The sequence below is a fragment of the Macaca mulatta genome, chromosome 8 (genome assembly GCF_049350105.2).
Source record: "Macaca mulatta isolate MMU2019108-1 chromosome 8, T2T-MMU8v2.0, whole genome shotgun sequence".
Lineage (NCBI taxonomy): Eukaryota > Metazoa > Chordata > Mammalia > Primates > Cercopithecidae > Macaca > Macaca mulatta.
In genome coordinates, this window is record NC_133413.1 from 76,628,560 (window position 1) to 76,649,145 (window position 20,586).

Genomic DNA, 20,586 nt, shown 5'->3' on the forward strand with positions numbered 1-20,586 from the left:
ACAAAGGGGAAGTAAGCACATCTTCACATGGCCAGTGGGAGAGAGCAAGCAAAGGGGCAGGCACTACACACTTTCAAACAACCAGATCTCATGAGAACTCTATCATGAGAACAGCAAGGGGGAAATCTGCTCCTATGATTTAATCACCTCCTACCAGGTCTTTTCTTCAACATTGGGAATTATAATTTGACAGGAGATTTGGGTGGGGACACAGAACCAAACAAAATCAGTGCTCTTTTCCAATTTGTCCATGAAATTTTTGAACTGGAAGGGTAGCACAGTGGTCCTTTCCATTGCTCTCCAGGTTTACATCCCCCTTTGGTGAGAACAATCAACCACATGCAGATCCATGTGGCTGTTCATCACTGGCCCCTGGGTTTCCCAAGCACTTCATGGAGTAGTTGATGAGACTTTGCTGTGTGCCCTACTAAACCCACTAGCACTTTGTTTACTTACCACTTTTTATATGACTTGCTAATAAGTAGGTGTGGAGATAACCATGTCGAAAAAGAAATGAGGTTAATTGTAGCTGATTTATTAATGAACCCATTATAGCTGTCAGTGGTCACAAGCTTTCTTTTTAGAGGCTGAAAAAAGCACTATTTGACAATCAGTTTTTGAATTTTGTCCAGGATTAACATCACCAATACATACTATATAGATATAATAATAACTCCCAATTTATTATTTTATTGAGTGTGTCCTCTATGCTAGGCATTGTGTTAAGTGCTTTACTTATATTATCTCATTGAATTTCTACCACAAGCCTATGGAGTTGATTTTACTCCCAGATGGAGGATGAAGGCCACAGTAGTATAATTATTTTTCCAGCTCCACTAGCTTGTAAGTGGCAGAGTCAGCATCATCCTCTAGCCTGTCTGACTTATAAACTCATGCTGATAACAACAGCTCTGGTTGCCTGATAATGTCCTATACAAATCAGTATCATTGCACCTTCCAAATGTTTACTATATTATCTGTTGAGTGTCTCCTTTCTCTGGGAACCATGTCTAATTTCTCTTTATAGGAAAGATCTCAATAAGTTTTTGTTGAATAAATGTATTAACAATGTCTTCCTATTACTCACAATCTCCCATTTGCCCACCCTCACCCAACACTTATCTTCTTGTTCACAACAATTTCAGATAGTGGCTCAATAATGTCAGTGTTTCTGGCAGCCAGGGGTTCTCATAAAATTCTCTCTCATCCAACGCTTAACAAAAGCCTTTGTTTTAGCTTTTACAATCTGATAATCACCACCTAGGGAGAAAACACAAGGTGAAACAGAAAATGACTGACTGTTTTTTCTTTTTAGCCATTAACTTTTTACCAATATGAATTTATGCCTGCCATATTATTCATCTCTGAATATGAATTACTACCCTTATTGCCCTTAATCTTTTCCTTTATAGAAATGGACGGTCATATTTAAATCAATAATACATTGGAGTAACACACTTAGAACTGAGCACTTCTTGGTCTAGAGTCTCATTTGTTTATTCATTAATCAAATCACATTTTGGGAGGGAGAGGGAAAAGGGAATAATTAATGGGTACAAAAAATATAGTTAGATAGGATGAATAAAGATCTAGTGTTTGATCTTCATTCAACAAGATAACTACAGTCAACAATAACTTATTGTACATTATAAAATAACTAAAAGAGTGTAACTGGAATGCTTATAACACAAAGAAATAATAAATACTTAGATAGATACCTCATTTGCTCTGATGTGATTATTACACATTGTATGCCTATATCAAAGTATCTCATGTACCCCATAAAAATGTACCTACTATGTGACTGTAAAAATTAAAAAAAATTTAAAAATTAAAAAAAACCCCTAAATTGTATTTAAGATGTAATTTTAATAATGTAAGAATACTGGGAGGAGAGTAAGTTAACAAATACTCCCTGATACTTAAGGAATTTTGAATTATGTGCATATTTGTGGCAACCTCAAAAACAGGAGGAAAAGCAAAAAGATGTCTATAGTCCCTAAAATGGACAGATACTCTTTTTTGGCTTTGGCTAACATGTACCCATTCTACTCTGCCTATTCTGCCTACAACATGTGTCTCCCACTGGATACATTCCCAAACAGGAAAGTTTGATAGTTTTCTCTTTCCAGCCAAGAATTCTGTGTTTTGGTCAATAATTTGTAATAGGCTTGACATATGACTCAATGTGGTCTCTAACTTGATAGTCTGATTTAGGGAATAAACTGGATGGTGAAGGTCAAAATTTTCACCTACTCCAGGGTTGTAACTGAACTAATGGACTTAGCAAATGCCAAAAACAAGGAGTGCTCAGAAGGAGAGTCATTTGCTGAGATCCCTTACTAGGAAGGAATAAGACTAGAGTGTCTCCAAGTCATAGAGGAACCAGGTCTAAAGTCAGCTGTGAATCTAGATTAAAGAGGATACTACCGCACACAAGTGGAAAGATGTTTCTAGATGGCATCTGTCCACTGATCTCATCAGGAGATGCCCATGCTATGTATCTCTTAACATGGTGGTACTTCATTGCCCCCTTTACATGCTGTTTATACAGCTATTCAATCCATGCAGTATATTTGTTTGTTAACCACCATTGGGAGGACATGGCTAGGTGTTAGGGGTACCAAAAATGATTGAAGTCAATTTATTTTCAGGGTAGCAAGTGAAGCAATCATGCCAAACAACCCATCCGTTTTCCATCATAACATAAAAAACAAGCAATTAGAAAGCTCTACATCTAAATCACCATTATAAGATGGAGAAAAAGGGATGCATTATTACATGCTATGCCTGATGATCAAAGTGCCTCTGAATGTTAAGGATTATAAACATGATGTGTATGGTGCAGGCCTTACCAAGATGTACCATTTGATACATGTAAATAAAGTCTACTTTCTATACCAAAGTCACACTTTTGATAATAAATTATCATGCATTGAGTCATTACTCATGAAATTATTGTTCTTTAGTGCCACATTTGCCTATCTGTCTCTCTACACGCACACACACACACATGCACACACACACACACACACACAACCATTATTAACTTTCTGGCTAAACCATTTGAAAATAACTTTCATACAATATGACCCTGACGTTTCACTCCTAAATACCTGATCATACTTCTAAATGCCTCCTAAGGACAGTAACTTTCTCTTACATAACCGTAATTCAATAATCAAATTCAGGAAATTTAACAGCAATACACATTTCTATTACCCAACATACACCTCATTTGACAATTTCACCAATTATCCCAATAATTAAATGTCCTCTAGGGCATTTTTTTTTTGATCCAAGAACCATTCCAGGATCACACCCTTCAATTTTGTTGTCATGCCTCTCATGTCCTTGTCCTTGGAAGAGTCCTCACCCTCTCTGTTCCTTTGATGAAATGGATGTTCCTGAGGGGTACCAGCATGTCTGTAGAATGTCCTTCAGCTGGGTTTGGCTGGGTATTTTGCCAAGTTTTTCGTGGAGTTCCTGGACACTGCCTCATGTGCGATCTGGAGCAGGTCTCTCTGGTTCTTCTCTCTGGCGCTGTCCCTGCTTTCCACGTGGTGGCCACTGTGCTCCTCCATTGCAAAAGAAAATCCAGCTATCTCTGCTCAATCCTCTCATGCCTCAGAGAAAGTGCACTGCAGCCCCATGGCCATTAGATGGGTGCTTCTTCATTCCCCGCGGCACACCTCAGGCCAGGCTGTGGCTTTTACATAAAACTTCAGGGCTTGAGGTTAACACAAGTGTAATACAAAGAACACTGTCAAACTGCTGCTAAACATTGCTACTCTTCAAGCCCACATCCTAAATCACCATCTGAGAGTCTTTAAATAGAGGGGTTTCTGCCTTAACACTGGCCTGCCTCCATGTAGAGGGGTGGACTCACTCTAGCACATGTGCTCCCGCGATGTCCATGCTAGACGGTTCGGATCCAACAGATCCCCAGCCCTGGAGAGGGGAAAACATCATTCTCTACCTCAGCCAGTGACCACTTAGTTTCCTGGTTTGGAAGGATTTTCTTCCCGGGAAGACTAACTCTAAAGACTCTTCTCCCTCTACCTGATAACCTACCTCTGAAGAATTAGGCTTCTGTGACTCAGCAAGTCCAGTCCTCCCAGACCACACTGACTAAAGTTAGACTGTCCGGTCTTATGTAACAGCAATGTGGGACAACCAGAAGCAGCCTGGAAGCACAGCCCCGAGCCAGATGCAATTCCTTTACAGCCTTTTCTCCAGCATGTGGTGAAGCGCAGAATGGTCTTTCACATGAACCCTAATGTAGCCCTGTTTTCATTCCTGATGTCCTATAAACAAATGCTGGACAAGAACCTATAAACACATCTCCCAAGAACAACCAGCATTTTTCAGACATAAATTCTAAATCTAGATTGAGGGAAAAAATTTATACCTCTGCAGGAACATAATTGAGCTTAAGACATTCCTAATTTACACTACCAAATAGACTGTCTGGAGCATTTGCATTTGGGTTACTGCACTGCATTTCGGCTTTCTTTAAGAAAAATAGTGAGTACTTGCCCTTACACCTACATAATTAAAAGGCCCATTGAAACGATGTTTGTAAAAAACTGACTTAGCAGTTTGGCTCCAATGGTAAATTCTAGCCTTCACCCCAGAGGGTGAGACTGCTTGTAACTTTAAGACTGGAAGGTTTTCCAGCCTCAACTATTTTCACTATTTTAAGGCAGATTTTCCACACTGCACGTGGTTACAGACAGCATCCTTCAAATATGCCCTATCTTTCCCACTTATCACACCAAGCCCATCCTGCTGATCTCTCACTGCATCCCTTATTTTCTCACTTCTAGGCACTTGCTTTTGTTGAATATGCTCCTCATCACTCCAGTCTCCCAAGATTCTACTTGGTAGTTAAAGACAAACCTAATGCTATCTCCTGATCTTCCCAACTGGATGTGATCACTCTTTCCTCTTAAAATCCCATAACACAAGATCTGCGCCTTTCTCTTAGGGTGGTTACACTCTACCTTATGATCTAGTTATTTGGGTTCATGTTTCCTGTCCTAATAGGCTTTCTTCAGGTCAATGACAAACCAACAGTCATCTTGGCACTTCTCTCATTACCTAGCGTGGTGCCTTGCAAAGAACAGGCATTCAGAATGCTTGCAGAGTTGAACTGAACTAAAACCTAGTGAATACAAGGTCTTACAGGAAGGTTTAGTTCTGACCTAAAGTACCTAACATGGGAAATTTGAAAATATTAGTAAAAGGATGAGAGAAGGAAAGTTTCAACTGCAGCTTTGGCCAAATATTAACACAGACAGGTATTGTAAATGAAGCTCCTTTATGTCCAGACTTAATGAGCATTCGATGACACAGAGTAGAGCAACCGGATAAAATGATTCTTGGGCTGCAGAGTTTGAGGTTTACAAGAAAAGTGTGATACCAGCTAAATAACAATTACAAAATTGCTACTGCTCTCTCTACCATTTAGTTGGCCACACTGAAAGGAAAATTAAAAGTAGAAAATAAGAATGTAATAGACACTAAACAAAGATATTTAGTAACACATTTCTGATGATTACATCGCTGGTATCAGATAGAGTCCCCAAGAGCCTTATTAGAGCTAACTATTGAGCAGTTAACTCTATCACAGTATAATGAGAAAGAAAAATGCTATATGGCAAATGGTAAGTAGATTCTTCTTGGGGTGGGGGTGGGGGAGCTCACCTTTCTTGTGGGTAAAGCCTTGAAAAGCCTATGAAGAAAAATAAATCTCTGTAGGTCTTCTGAGGAAGGAAGGAAGACACGGAGAAATGTGTTTGCAACTAGAGTGGGGCTGAGGGAGAAGGGAGAGAGAGGAAAGAGAGAACAAGGGACATGAAGAAATGCCATGTTCAGTGGAATATTATAAACTGCACAGGGTAACTCCTCTCCATGACCCCATGAACACTCAAAAAATTTGACAAAAAGTTTGAGGTGATTGGATTTCTCGTGAAAATCAAATCTCATGAAAAACCAGCCAAATTCTGTGTCAGAATTTTTGTAAGAAAGTGGAGACAGTAAGTTCTAGTGCAGGGGACTGGGTGAGAGGGGATAAGTTCCCAGAAATCCTGGGGACTTCCCCACCCCATGGAAATTAGGGGCTTTGAAAAATTTCCCCCAGGGCACAGAAATAGAGAAGACCTCAGATAAAATCAGCATTATAGCAAATTTAGTGGCCACAGGTTTATCATTTAATATTCCAGGGGTATTAATCCAGGACCTATTTATATAAACACTACCTCCGTTGTAAGAAAAGAAAATAAAGCTTGAGGCAGTACAATGTGGCACTTATGAGCATAGATCCTGGAGCCAAAAGCCTGAGTCTAGTTCTGTGATCTTGAACTATGTGATCTTGGTAAGTTACCTGACAGTCTGTGCATCAGTTTCTTCATTGGAAAAATAGGGATAATGAAAGCACCTATTTGTAAACAAAGGGTTTAACAAAACCTGTTATTCCTCTGGGAGACTTGAACATTGGTTGACTATGCAGTTCTGTCCTGGTAGCCTGGAAAAAGTAGAAGTGTTAACTATATCACTAGCATCACTGTTTATTATAAGAATGAGTCCTAATTGGTAAATTGCATCTGAACTTGGGGAATTAGAAGTGAACTGGGGATGCCCTGCTTTGGGCTGCCATGAGTATGGTGACCCTGGTAACTGGGCCTGTGCTTTGCAGGATCCTTGTACCTGTACCTATACAAGTCCTTCATATATATATATATGTCTCATTTCATACTTTTAAAACTTTTTAAATATAGAAATAGGAAAAGGAAACAATTTCTATAGGAGAGATTAACGTATAATCGAGCAATCATACTCCCTTGTATTTACCCAAATGAGTTGAAAACTCCACAAAACTTCCACACAAAAACCTGGACACAGATGTTTACAGCAGCTTTATTCATAGTTGCCAAAACTTGGCAGCAGCCAAGATGTCCTGTAATAGGTGAGTGGATAAATAAACCATGGTACATCCTGACAATAAAATATTATTCAGCACTAAAAAGAAGTGAGCTATCACATCACGAAAAGACATGCAGTGGTATTAAATGCATATCACTAAGTGAGAGAAGCCATTCTGAAAAGGCTGTATGATTCTAACTAGATGACACTTTGGAAAATGCAAAACTGTAGAGACAGTAAAAGATAGGTGGTTGCTGAGGGAGGGGGATCAGAAGGATGTATAGGTGTGGCACAAGGAATTTTTAGGGCAGTGACACTCTTCTGTATACTATTATACTGGTTACATCTGTTAAAAATCCGTAGAATGTACAACATGCAGAACCCTATTGTAAACCATGAACTTTTAGTTAATACTAATCTATTAACATTGTTTCATCAAGTAAAACAATATATCACACTAATGGAAGACATTAACATAAAAACAGGGGAATCTGTGTGCTGGGGGTATATGGGAAATTTCTGTACTTTCCACTCACTTTTTCTGAAACCTGAAACTGCTCTGGTCTGGTGGAGAATGAGGCTTCTAGGCCAGAGTAAATCCTGCACTTACCCCCTGTGGATCTTTTTTCGCTGAACCTGAGCTGTTGGACGACTTCAAAACTGCCATTGAAGGGAACTGTCTGGAGTTGCCCTGGGGTGAGCTATGTTTCCTGTCTTATATCCTTCTCACCAGGCTGGTGGCCTGTGGTCACTTTGTAAGTCTGAACATCTGGTAGAGTCTAAGAAGACCACCTGTTGGGTGATGCACTATCTCAAAAGTGTTGTGACAATTAAATGAAGAGTTAACATAGGCAAAACACTCAGAACAAGGCTTGGGACATATAAGTGCTGTGTAACTACAGTTGTCGTAAGAGTGAGTGGTTGTGGTTTAACTTTTTAATAATAAAATCTCAAAAAGGTGTGAATGATATGCCATCTGCAATATCGTATATGTATCTCCACAGATATAGATATCATATATTCATTATGTAATGCCTTGCAAATAATTTTCTGCTTCTCAGGCACCCCCCAAAATTCAACTATCTGGCCATGTTTAAGTGATTACACCATGGAACCCAAATTAGGATTGCAAGTTTCCAAAGTCCAGCCTGCCATCAGCATAGCTGAGCTCCCCTCAAAATGAACTAACTGACCCCAGAGCTTTTGAGTGACTAAGTGTCTGAAATCTATGCTTTCCTTGTTATTGTATCCAAAGTTCCTAGCACAATGCCTTGCACATATTCATTTATTCACAAACCAATGTGTATCAAGGGCCTACACTGTGCCAAGTGCTGGGCTAGTATTAATAGTTGTTTTAATTTTAATTTTTTATTTTTTGAGACAAGGTCTTGCTCTGTTTCCCAGGCTGGAGTGTGGTGTCACAATCTTGGCTCACTGCAGCGTCTGCCTCCCGGGCTCAAGCGATTCTCCTGCCTCAGCCTTCCAAGTAGCTGAGGTTATAGGCACATGCTACCATGCTTGGCTAATTTTTGTATTTTTGGTGGAGATGGGGTTTCACCATGTTGGCCAGGCTGGTCTCAAACTCCTGACCTCAAGTAATCCATCTGCCTCGACCTTCCAAAGTGTTGGGATTACAGGTATGAGCCACCATGCCCAGCCTAATATTTGTTTTTGAAAAGCCCTAATAGAAAACATGAACCTTGTGTTGAACACATTCCATGTGCCATCTCAGATCCGCTTGGCCTCGCCACCTCCTGGGCCCTTACTGCTTGCGTCTCCCCTGAAGTCTGCTCCCTGCCAGTCTCACACTGTACAGCCTGAGGCCAATGTCCAGAGTCTTGGATGAAACACCACGGCACAGGTTAAACACATCTGTCTTCACATACTGAAGGGGCCAGATGACATCATGGAAGTTTGCGGGAGTTAACTCTGTGGGACAAACTGATGAATGAAGATGGCACATCAATCTCTTCTCCATCCCTCCCAACAATGGACCGTTCTGCGGTATGGTGCTCAGGGAGTGCATCTGGAGATGGCTCCTTTATAGATGAGGCTATTTACACACTTTGTAAAGTGTCTCTTTACGAAGGAGTGACCCAACTTGTGTTTGCCTCCGTTCCTTCCAACCTTACTTCCTTTCCCCCTCACTTTTGCTGCCCTGGGATTGCAACTCCCCCACAAAACATCGGCAATTAAAGTTTTGCCACAGGCCCTGATTTCTGGGCCACCCGGGCTAAGCCATGCTCATAGATCCATGTCCTTAGTAATCCTAGTTACCCTTCTGCTTATTGCACTCTGGGTCCACTCCTTGCCCCTCTCATTCATCACACATTCCAATTCCACTTGGCTCAGTATCACAACTTTCCTGATTATGTCTCAGTGTTGATTCCACATACTCACACCCACCTTGATTATCCCAGTCTCCTTTGCTTTTGCTTTTCCAGCCTCCATTCCTCCTTCTTACAGCTAATGATATTTTTCTGTTTCCTTGGGAAATTTGCTACTCTCTTCCCCTTGGTCCATGTGGTTCAGGTGGGACTGAGCCTTCTCCCCCACCACCCAGGTCCTGGACAATCCGTGTATTCCCAAGACCCAGTCATAGTGATTGGTTTGGAGACAGGGACATGACTAAATCAGTCCAAACAGAGCCTGTCTTGAGATCTTTGCCAGAACTACTGAGGTTTAGAAGCTCTTTCTCTTATTAGAAAGACAAAGGAGGAGAGCCTGGACATGGAGAGAACCTGAGAACAGAGTCGGACCCAATGTGGGGCAAGGGATTGGCCTTTGACGGGGAGCTTTCAGCCACTGAATTAATTCATGCCTGAAATTTCCTATCCTCAATTTGGCTTTCTGTATCTACAACAGAAGGTGAACAAACTAATTGGTTCTCTCTATATATAAATCCTGGGCATTAATATAAAAGCCTGGAGTACCTAATGTAATACAGTGGAAGTGCTCGCTATCACCTTGTGATCTGCGTATCTTTCCACTGCGGGGTTGTGGGATGGGCTTCGGTGAGTCATTTCACAGAGTCAAGGCTTGGGACACGGGCCCTTAGGGCACACACTCCACCTGGTGCACAAGTGGCTGTTCCTTCCACAACGCCGCCTGGCCTGTCTCGGCTTGTCTCTGCCCTTTCCCTCCTGACATGTGTTTCTGTCTGAGTGCCTTGCCAACAGTCTGATGCAACTTCTCAAATTCTTCATACTGCAGGGAGATTTTATGGCCATTTAGGCATACAGTTCTTCAGCAGCGCAGAGCAGGTGGAATTTCTGGCACCCTACCAGACGGGGTGATTCAAGAGCAGGTCTTTTGCTGTAGGAGGTGGTGGCAGCTCTCAGAGAGACTTTCCAGTCGGACCACCGCACGCCTTCCACGGTTGGCTTCTGCTTAACATTTCTACTTGACTCATGTTCCTGTCTTTCCTAACTCTCCTCATAATGCAGTTTTACATCTGTTTCTGGGCTCCCCACACTCTCAGACTGCCTTGGGTAATGTTTCCTCACCCATCCTTGACCCTTCAGACTCTCCTCCTTCCTTTAAGTTGCCCCTTTAGGAAGGCAGGTCTTATCAGTTCTATGCCAACCTGATGAATAGGACCTGGCCACTGGCAAAGTCTAATTACTGCTTCTTCTGACTCAAGATCACGGTGTCCCATGTGTCCCAGGCTAGAACCAACGACAACTTAAAAACTCATCCTCTACCTTGCCAGGTGTCCAGCAGACCTCTAGAATTTATGTCTATCCTGCTGTGTTTTCAGAGAAGTGTCCTTATGCAGTGATCAGATGTGTATTGAGCAAAGTCTAAAGCACATTTGGGGCTATCCTGCTTGCAGAGGAGTGAGTGGCTGATGGTGAAGTCTTAAAGCACAGACTGAAAAATATTCCCACTCATGCAATGTGGCAATTTTCTCTAACGCTTTAGCCCCTTTAGTCCAGCACAATTTCTGGAGTTTGCTTGGTGACCTGTACAGCAGCCATACCCTCAGTCTACTGAACAGACATACTCTGGACAACCAGTTGGGTTTCAGGCAATATTGATGGTGGAATTCAGGTGTAACATGCATGGACCAAACAATAATTGTAAAACATCTTTCATACGCAATGCTCTGGCTAGGGGCTAGTGGTTTAAACAAGAAAACATTAAATGAAAACATTATTATAAATTGTGAAATATGCTTTGAATATTTGAACTTTGAATAAGCAAGAGGCAGAGACAGAATAATTGGGGAAAGTGTCTACTTAGGGAAGGCCTTTCTGAAGAGGTGACATGAGGTACAGCAAAAAGTAAGAGCAAAAGAAATGAGAAAGTAGAACAAAAAGAATGAGATAAATGCAAACAGTTGAAGGAAGGGTGTTACAGCTAGAAAAAATAGTCTGTACAAACTCCCTGAGGTAGGTATTTTACAAGAATGGAAAGAAAATCAGTGGAGCTGAAGCATAGTGAGCCTGGGGGAGAAATGGTACAAGATAAGAATTGAGGTATAGGCTACGCATGGTGGCTCATGCCTGTAATCCCAGCACTTTGAGAAGCTGAGGCAGGCAGATCACTTGAGCTCAGGAGTTTGAGATCACCCTGGGCAACATGGTGAGACCCTGTCTCTACCCAAAATACAAAAGATTAGTTAAAACAAAACAAAACAAGACAAAACCTATCTTAAAAAAAAAAAAAAAAGAATTGAGGCATGATCAGCAGCAGAATGTAGGACCTTAGGGAGCTCATATATAAATCCATGTGAGAAATGAAGGCATTGAGGTGAGAGAATAACGTGGAATAATTGAAATTCCAAGGTCACCCTTACTGCAAAATGTATGGAGAATGGGTTGTAGATGGCAGAAGAGGAAGCAGGGGAGCCAGTCAGGAGGCTGCCCCTGGGTGTGGCGGCTGCGGGGAGGAATGAAGGATTTCTCCATCCTTTTGGAGGGTGATCAGTAGGACTTCCTGTTGGGTTCAACTAGATGGGTAAGAAAAAGAAGAATCAGCATGACTGTTAGGTTTCTGGCTTAAGAGACTGATCCATGGTGGCGTCAGTTAGTAATCCGGGAAAATCTGAGAGGTGAGTATATTTGTAGGGGTGAGTGGGAATCCATTTCATTTTGGAGCTGAGTTTTAGATATTTGTGAGACAGCCAAATGGAGCCATCTAAATGGGAAGTTGGAATACGCACCTTAAACCTGGGCAGATAGGTCTCATCTAGAAGCAGGGATTTGAGAACCATCAGCATACAGATGGCCTTTAGAGCTGCAGGCATGGAGAAGGTCCCTAGGAGGATGTGGTAAAAAAAAAAAAAAAAAAAATAGGAGGGCAGAAGGCCCTACACCCCAGTTCCTCCCCTCAAGTCTTACCATATGTCCTAGTCCTTCCTTCTTTAGCCTTCATGTGCAGAAGATACAGTTCACCTCTGCCCTCTCACTTGGAGTCTGATGGTCCCTCAGCAAGTTGGCCAACTGTGGTCACAGTCTCAGAAAGCCCAGCCCTCCTGCCTTTATCTTCTACACCTTTCAGATAAGATTGCTTCCCCCCCTCCCACCCACCCTCAAGATCACCGAATGATCTTCATTGCAAAAGGAAGGAAGGAAGAAACCCTAAACAATACTGCCATCATCACCCAGCCAAGCAACTAAACCAACAAGCAAAACTACAGCATGAGCTTTCAGAGAGATTACCCTCCTGGTCAAGTCTTAGAAGACAATTTGCTGTCCTACGATTTGCCTTTGGGGTGAATCACGTTTCCAGACTGCTCTCTTTTGACTTAGCAGTTAGTTTGTCAGTGTATAGCCTGGATCACACGGAAGGCTGGAATAAGAGAATTTTACCAGCATCACTCTTTGATGAGCATATGCTCCACTGACAATGAATCCCAAAGGGAAAATGAGTCCCGAAGCCAATATGCACCTGTAATGACACCACATGTTTTTCAGTGTGGTGTGTGAGTTTCAAAGACCCCATTGTGTAATTCTCCACTCCTTTTATGTTAACTCTTATCTCTGTATGAATATTCCCCATTCCTGGCAGATTCCCCCTCTTACCTGCTCCCTCCCACCGCTCCCAGACTATGTCAGGAGCTAATTCCTGTACCAGAAAGAAGCAAACAGGAAGTGCCCTCTTTAAGGCTGTAGATAACCCACAGCATTGAGGTTTCCTTTTGGTGTTTTGCACCTCTGCTTCAGTTCATTTTGCCCGGCCCCTTTCCTTCCGGTGCAGCATCAGGCCACTTTTCTGGCCTTTCTCTGCAGTTCTTAAGGCCACATGTTTCTCATCTTCCCACTATTTTCCTTGACCAATCATTGTGTGTGCTGCTCATACAAGTGGTGTGATTCACAACTTTGCCCTGAAGCTCAATTTGTTCATGCATCTGGGCTCCCGGCTCCTCATCAGGTTTGCAAACCTGCTGTGCAACCCAGACCCATAACTTCCGCATGTGCTTTGTTCCCCTAGCTCCAGCTTGTGGCCTATCTTTGTACTAAGCCACCACCCCCACAGTTCCTCTGCTGACACATAGTGTGCACATGCAAAAACTGCTTTTTGCTTCATGACTGCTTAAAATACCTGGATCCTGTGATCCTGTGGTTGCGTCTCTGTCCCCTCCTTATTTATGTATTTCATGACATTTTGACTCACCCAAATCTACTCCATCTCTGCTCCCCACTGAGAGGGTCTGCCTTCTGCAGCTTTTTCCTAGGGGTCAGCATTTGTGTGTATCACTGCTCCTAAGCAGGGTTAACTATTTTTTTTTTTTTTTCTGAGATAGAGTTTCACTGTCATGTTGCCCAGGCTGGAGTGCAATGGCATGATCTTGGCTCACTGAAATCTCCACCTCCAGGGTTCAAGTGATTCTCCTGCCTCAGCCTCCCAAGTAGGTGGGATTACAGGCATGTGCCACCACACCCAGCTAATTTTTGTGTTTTTAGTGGAGACAGGGTTTCACCATGTTGGCCAAGCTGGTCTTGAACTCCTGACCTCAGGTGATCCTCACGCCTTGGCCTCCCAAAGTGCTGGGACTACAGGTGTGAGCCGTCGTGCCCAACCGCATGGTTGCTATTGATTAGTAAAAGTGTTTCTTTTTCCTGACCTAGAAATGTCTACTTCATGTTAGTTCATCATTCAGAGCTGCTTGGGAGACCTGTGTTCAGCCAGCAAAGAATAAGGCAAGGATGGGGAATGATAAACTGATGGTGGTCCAGTCTTTACTGACATTTAATATTAAATCTATTTCATGGGTGTGATTAGTGAAACTCTTTAAGGAAAGGACGTGTGGTTGTCACTAGTGCTGTAAACGAAATTATTCTGGTTCCCCTGAGTGCGTATGGTTCAATTATACTTCTCTCTGAAGAGGTTAGGAAGGGCTGTGTGAGTTGTCTGGGACAAATAAATTTTAGCAGAAGTGATATGTGTTACCTTGGAATGGAAACTCTAAGAACCATTGTGGACTTTGGCATACTTCCTTTTCTTTGCCAAGGCCGGCATCCTCTGACAGAAATACAGTGCAAATATGTCATCTTAAATGTTTTAGTAGTCTCATTAAAAAGGTTAAGAGAAAAAAGTAAAATTAATTTTAATATATTTTATTTAACTCGATATATCCAAAATATCATTTCAACAGGGAATTGATATTAAAAATTATTTGTGAGACATTTTACAGTCTTTTATATTCATATTAAGTCTTTGAAATCTAGTGTGTATTTTACAATTACCTCTCAGTTCAGAATAGCCACTTTTCAAGGATCCAACAGCCAGAGATGCCTAGTGAATGACAGCTGGACAGCACACGCCCCAGTCAGCATGGAAGCACAGATAGAGCTTATTTCTCTTCACCTGGCTTCCTAAGGAGAGTGGTATAGGCACAGCTGATCTTCAGCGGATGCACAGGCAGGAATGAGAAGTAAGACTCTGTTGTTTTCAGTCACTCAGACTTTAGGGTTCTCTGTTGCTGCAACATAAGGTAACTAATAGAGACGCTGATATAGGGTATTAGATACTGATGTAACAATGTGCTGAAATATGCGGTGCTATTAGCTACAGGAGCAAGCAATGAGTAGCAAGGAAATTCTTATCAACTAAAAGGATAGCAATTCCCTTTTAAGTAGTGGTAAGACATTGAGTAAATCACTTTTGAAAACTTAGAAGGTTGTATGTAATGCACTTGCAGTTTTAGGGAAAGAGGTTGGATGACAACATTTAGTAGCATGTGTTAGTTGCCATTGGCTGCATTTATGGAGGAATTGCAAGAAAAGAAATCAGCTGAAAAGAGAATTGTTGGATTTGAAAGTAAGAATAAAAGGAAATAATAGAGATCGTCCCCAAATTGTACAATTTGTGTGGCAGAGACTTATTGCTTATTATTAACCACAAATGGCAAAAAATAAAATTAGGAAATTCACTTAAAGTTAAAAGAAGATTCAAACACAAATTATCAAATTTGTGTTTACTTACTACAAATTATGAAATCAAGGCCTGACCATGGAAACCTCTGAATGGATTAAATAACTCTTTAAATTGGATAAAAGAGCTTAAGGAAAAGATACTAAAACCCTCGTTCTTAGACCCAAGGAATTCATAATTTTATGTTTGTATTATATCCTTACCTACACATTCTACTAAATTTTAAATTTTACTATCTGAAAAACCATGAACCAGGACTTTAAAAATCTACGACTTTCCTCTCCCAGACATTTCTGTCTCTATCAACAAATGTTTAGGAAGGGTGATGGAAATCATCCCTTCAACCTGCAACACCACCAGCCTTGCCACCACAATCAGCCTTGAATCTACTGAGGCTAATTTAAAGGGTTCCTTTAATGTGCTTGTGTTGGTCATCATAGGAAAGTCCAGAAACTCAAGTACTATGGTTTGTTCGTATTTCCCTGAAATTAATATGTTGAAATTCTAACCCTCAAGATGATGATATTAGGAGGTAGGACCTTTGGGAGGTGATTAGATCATAGGAATGGAGCCCTCATGAATGAGACTAGTTCCCTTCTGAAAAAGATCTAGAGAGAACCCCTTGTCTCTTCTTCCTGTGAGGTTAGAGTGAGAAGACAGCTGTCTATGAGGAAGCAGCCCTCACCAGACATAATCTGCTGGCACCTTGATTGTGGGCTTCCTAGCATCCAGCACTGTGCAAAATATGTTTGTGTTGTTTATAAGCTACCCAGTATATGGTATTTTATAATAGCAGCCCGAATGGATTAAGACACCAAGTAATCTCATCTTTTGCACACGGAAGTCCATGGCATTTACACCCCCATTGAGCCACCCATCCCCAACCCCTGAAACTCTTTAACTCCTCTTCCGTTTCTGAAACACTTCAAGTAGAACTCTACTGTGCCTTATCATTTCGCCCCTCCTCAACTCCTAAACTCTGCGTATTAAAGTTGCACATCATTTTACACTTCCCCAAGTATTCCCTACACCTTCTTGTTCTAAACAGAATCTAATTCTTCCCTGAGGACTGATTTCTCTGCAGAAGTAACTGTGTATTTCTCTCACAACTCTCAGGCCTCCACAAGTCCGTAGGTATGCAAGTATCTTTCTTAATTCTCATTGCTTCTTTCATACAATTCTTTCTTCTTTACCCCTAAAATCTCTCAGTTTTGAATCTCATGTCATCAAATTAGATCACTGAATACATTTCATTGTTGCTCTCACATGTATATCCCTAAGATGTTAGTCCTGATTTCTCAATGATTTTATTTACTGCTCATACACCATATTCTACATGATTCTTTCTTAAATATACCTCTGTGGTCTTTCCAGTGACTCTAGCCACTCAATCCCTTTGACCTCTTTTCCCCACTGTTCTGGTTTTTCTCTCTGTCTCATTTCCCCAGAAATATCTTAGACTACGTCATTATCAAGAACTGTAAACACTCCATAATCTCATTTCCAAGTATTTCAAACTCTGAGCACCAGGGAATAGTACACTTCCTCTAGAACCCAAACACTCCTTGACAAGGAGATGGCCTCCAACCCATGGATCCCATTTTTTAAAGTGTCTCCTTCATTTATAGCCTTTTCCCAGTTCTTATCAAACTGAGGTTATATGATGTTATGGGCTGAATTGTATCCTTCCTAAATTCATATGTTGATGTCCTAACCCCCAGTATCTCAGAATATGACTGTATTCAGAGATAGGGCCTTTAAAGAAGTAATTAAGATTAATAAAGTCATATCAGTGGGTCCTAACATAATCTGACTAGTGTCCTTATAAGAAAAACTTTGGAACATAAATTTTATTACCCAAAATTTGACTATTTTTTGGATAGTAAAATTTGCAACATAAAGATATCAGGGAAGTGTGTGCACAGAGGAAAGACCATATGAGTAATAAGGGATTTTTCCCTTGACCTTGACCCCCTTTGTGCAGGGGAACTGGAGTGGCTTGTTTCACTCAGCCTGCCTCTGGCCACTCCTCACAAGAAGGAGTGTGTGAGCAAGTGAGTGTGGGAACTGGAGAGAATGAACGCTGGAACCAGCCAGTCGCTTCTCTCTGGCAGGAGCAGGCTCTGTGTGGGCCTCGCAGCAGAGTCCAAGCCCCTGCGCTCTCAGCACCTGGGCTCTTGTCCATTGTCCAGAAAGAGTCAGGTCACATGAATGGATGGAAGAGTAGTGTATGCTGAGGATTGTATTGGGTGATGGATGTGGTTCTCAGTGGAATGGGGAGTTGGAAAGGGGATGGTGCGGGAAGAAGGTGCTCTTTCTCTGAAACCACATTGTCGGAAGTTAGCCACATCTAACTGTAGTCTCTGAAATTCAGCCACTCATTTGTATCCCTGATACTCAGCTGCTTGTATCCCCAACGCTCAACTGCTTGTGTTGTTCTGCCAGCTGGTCTTTTTATGGGCACAGCATAGGGATGTGGCAGGCCAAAAAGGCAACATTTGGGCAGAAAAATGGGGTCGGCTGTTTTCACTTAGGGCTGCGGTTCCAGGCTTAAGGGGGTTGGCCTGGAGCCCAGCCTTTCTGTCTCATTAGGACACAGCAAGAAGGCAGCCATTTGCAAGTCAAGGAGAGAGGCCTCAGAATAAACCAGACCTGCTGACACGTTGATCTTGGACTTCCAGTCTTCAGAACTATGGGAAAATAAATTTGTGCTGTTTAAACCACCCAGCCTGCAGTATTTTATTATGGCAGCCTTAGCAAACTAATATGGATTTGGTACTGAGAAGTTGGGTACTGCTGTATCAAATACCTAAGAGTGTAGCAGGGGCTTTGGGATTGCATAATGGACGGAAACTAGAAGAGTTTTGAGGTGTATGCCAGAAAAAGCCTAGATTGCCTTGAAGAGTTTGTTGGTACAAATATTGATGTTAAAGGTGGTTCTGATAAGGCACCAGAGGGAATAAGGGACATGTTATTAGAAACTGGAGGAAAAGTGATCCTTGTTATAAAGTAGCAAAGATGTTGGTTTGTGTTCTAGTGTTTTGTGGAGACTAGAAATTGTAAATGATGACCTTCAGTATTTAGCTGACAAGATTTCTAAGCAAAATGTTGAAAGAGCAGTCTTGTTTCCCCTTGGAACTTACAGTAACACACAAGAAGACAGAAGTAATTTGAAGAAAAAGTTGTTAAGTAATAAGGAAGAACTTGAAGATTTGAAAAAGTGTATTTTGGAGAGAACACTAACGGTGTGGCTGGACAATTGCTCCATAGATTTGGGGTATGATTCATGGATCCAATCAGCAATTTTAGCAGAAGCCAGGAAAAGATATGGGGTTACACCAGCAGAAATACTGCCAGCTTGGACTAAATGGGACAGAAATGGGACAAAGTCAAGGAAGGCTGTTGTACTTCTGGGATTCTGCAGGACTGGACAATGGAGCTATCTGGCTGGGAAAATGCATTACCCATTATCCTTAAAGAAAAGGGAAGCATGACACTGAGGTGACTCAGAGATCATCAGGACTGCCACCCCCACTCCAGATTCTAGGGTATAGATCCAGGGGAGACACCATCTCCTCTTCAGTTTCCATGGGGCAGGCCCTCATTGCCCAGGGCTGCCAGGATGGGGGTGTGTCCTGGTGGGCCCAAAGGACAGAGCATTCAGCCAAAGAGGATTATTCTTGAGCCTTAAATTTTAATGAGATTTCCTGCTAGGTTTTGGACTTGCTTGGGATCCATGACCCCTTTCTTCTTTCCAGTTTACCCTTATCCTCTGTCTATCCTCTGCCTGTCCCACCAGTGTAATTTGGAAGTAGATAACTTGTCTGGTTTCACAGGTTCACAGCTGGAATGGAGTTTTGCCTTAGGATGAATCATACCTGCAGTCTTGCCCATATCTGAATTATAAGAAATTTGAGACTTAGAGTTTATGCTGGCATGGATTAAGAATTTTGAGCTGCTAGGATGGGGGTAAATGCATTTTGCTTGTGAGGAAGACTTGAATTTTGGGGGCTCAAGGGCAGAGTATCATGGGTTGAATGCCCTGCCAAATTCATATGTTAAAGCCCTAACCTGCCGTATCTCAGTATGTGGCTGCATTTCGAGATAGAAACATGTAAAAGGTAATTAATATTAAGTGAGGTCTTATGGGTGAACCCTAGTTCAATCTGACTTGTGTCCTTATAAGAAGAGGAAGTTTAGACGTCATGAAAGTGCACACAGGAGAAAGATCATATGAGGACACAGCAAGAAGGTGGCCATGCACAAGTCAAGGAGAGAGGTCTTAGGAGAAACCAGACCTGCTAATACCTTGACCTTAGATGTACAGCCTCCAGAACTACAAGAAAATAAATTTCTGTTATTTAAGTTCCCCTACCCACCACCAAAAAAAAAGAAAAAAAAAATCCATGACTTTCAATACTTAAAAAGCACCACAGGTCCCTACTTCTGATGAGTAGGAGACTGGTTCCCAAGAAACGAGCTAGTCCCCAAGGAATATTCTCCAACTCTTCAGGTGATCAAGGAAGATAATGGAATAGGTTATCAAGTTACATGTCTACCCCTAAGTAGGAGGCCTTACGACATTTGCTCAGTGGGATTTTAGAATTGTAAATGACTGCTGTGTGTCTACCACGCTTTCCCAATTTTTAGTCGGGAGATGATATTGTGGCATGAGGAGAAAACACTGGGGAAACTGAGGGATGGGAGAGATACTGAGAACAAAGGGAATGAGAAGTCATGATAGGCAGTTAGATTCCCTTTAAAACTATTTAAAGAATAAAGGTTGGAATTACGTTCAGCTACACTGGCCCCTGGGCGTTTTCTCAGACCATAACTTCTTATGGATACTGCTCTCAGTGGGGCCTCGGCATGATGTGAGTTACAGTAAAATACATTAAACTTGGCACTGGTCATGATTAGTACCTACCGTATCTCTCCTCTGTATATCAACCAGGCTGATCTGCACAGATGTAGATCAGGCTGTGCTGCTGTCCATTGAAATCCAGCAAGGGCTCCCCATTCTATGTATGATAGGAATTAAGTCTCTTTAACCCACTAGACAGGGCTCTTCACGCTGTGGCTCCTGTTTTCTTCTGCAGCCTCATTTCTTGCTGCTCATGTCCTTTGTCTTATGCTTCAGGAACACCAGAGTATTTTAAGTTTTTTGCTCAATGCATGATACTTCTCTTGAGTCAAACTTTCCTGGAATACCCTTCTTCCTCTTTTTTGCCTACTAATTGTTTAAAAACTTAATTCAAGTCTCATCTCAAAGAAGTC

General features: G+C 41.8%; 1 long non-coding RNA gene across 1 annotated transcript; it reads right to left on the minus strand.

Moving 5' to 3' along the window:
• Positions 1-515: 515 nt before the first annotated feature.
• LOC144330613 (uncharacterized) lies at positions 516-4,324 on the minus strand. The gene is made up of 2 exons (XR_013396908.1): positions 3,377-4,324; positions 516-1,260 (listed from the first exon to the last, which is right to left on the minus strand). It is a non-coding gene; the product is annotated as an uncharacterized LOC144330613 (long non-coding RNA).
• Positions 4,325-20,586: the final 16,262 nt, after the last annotated feature.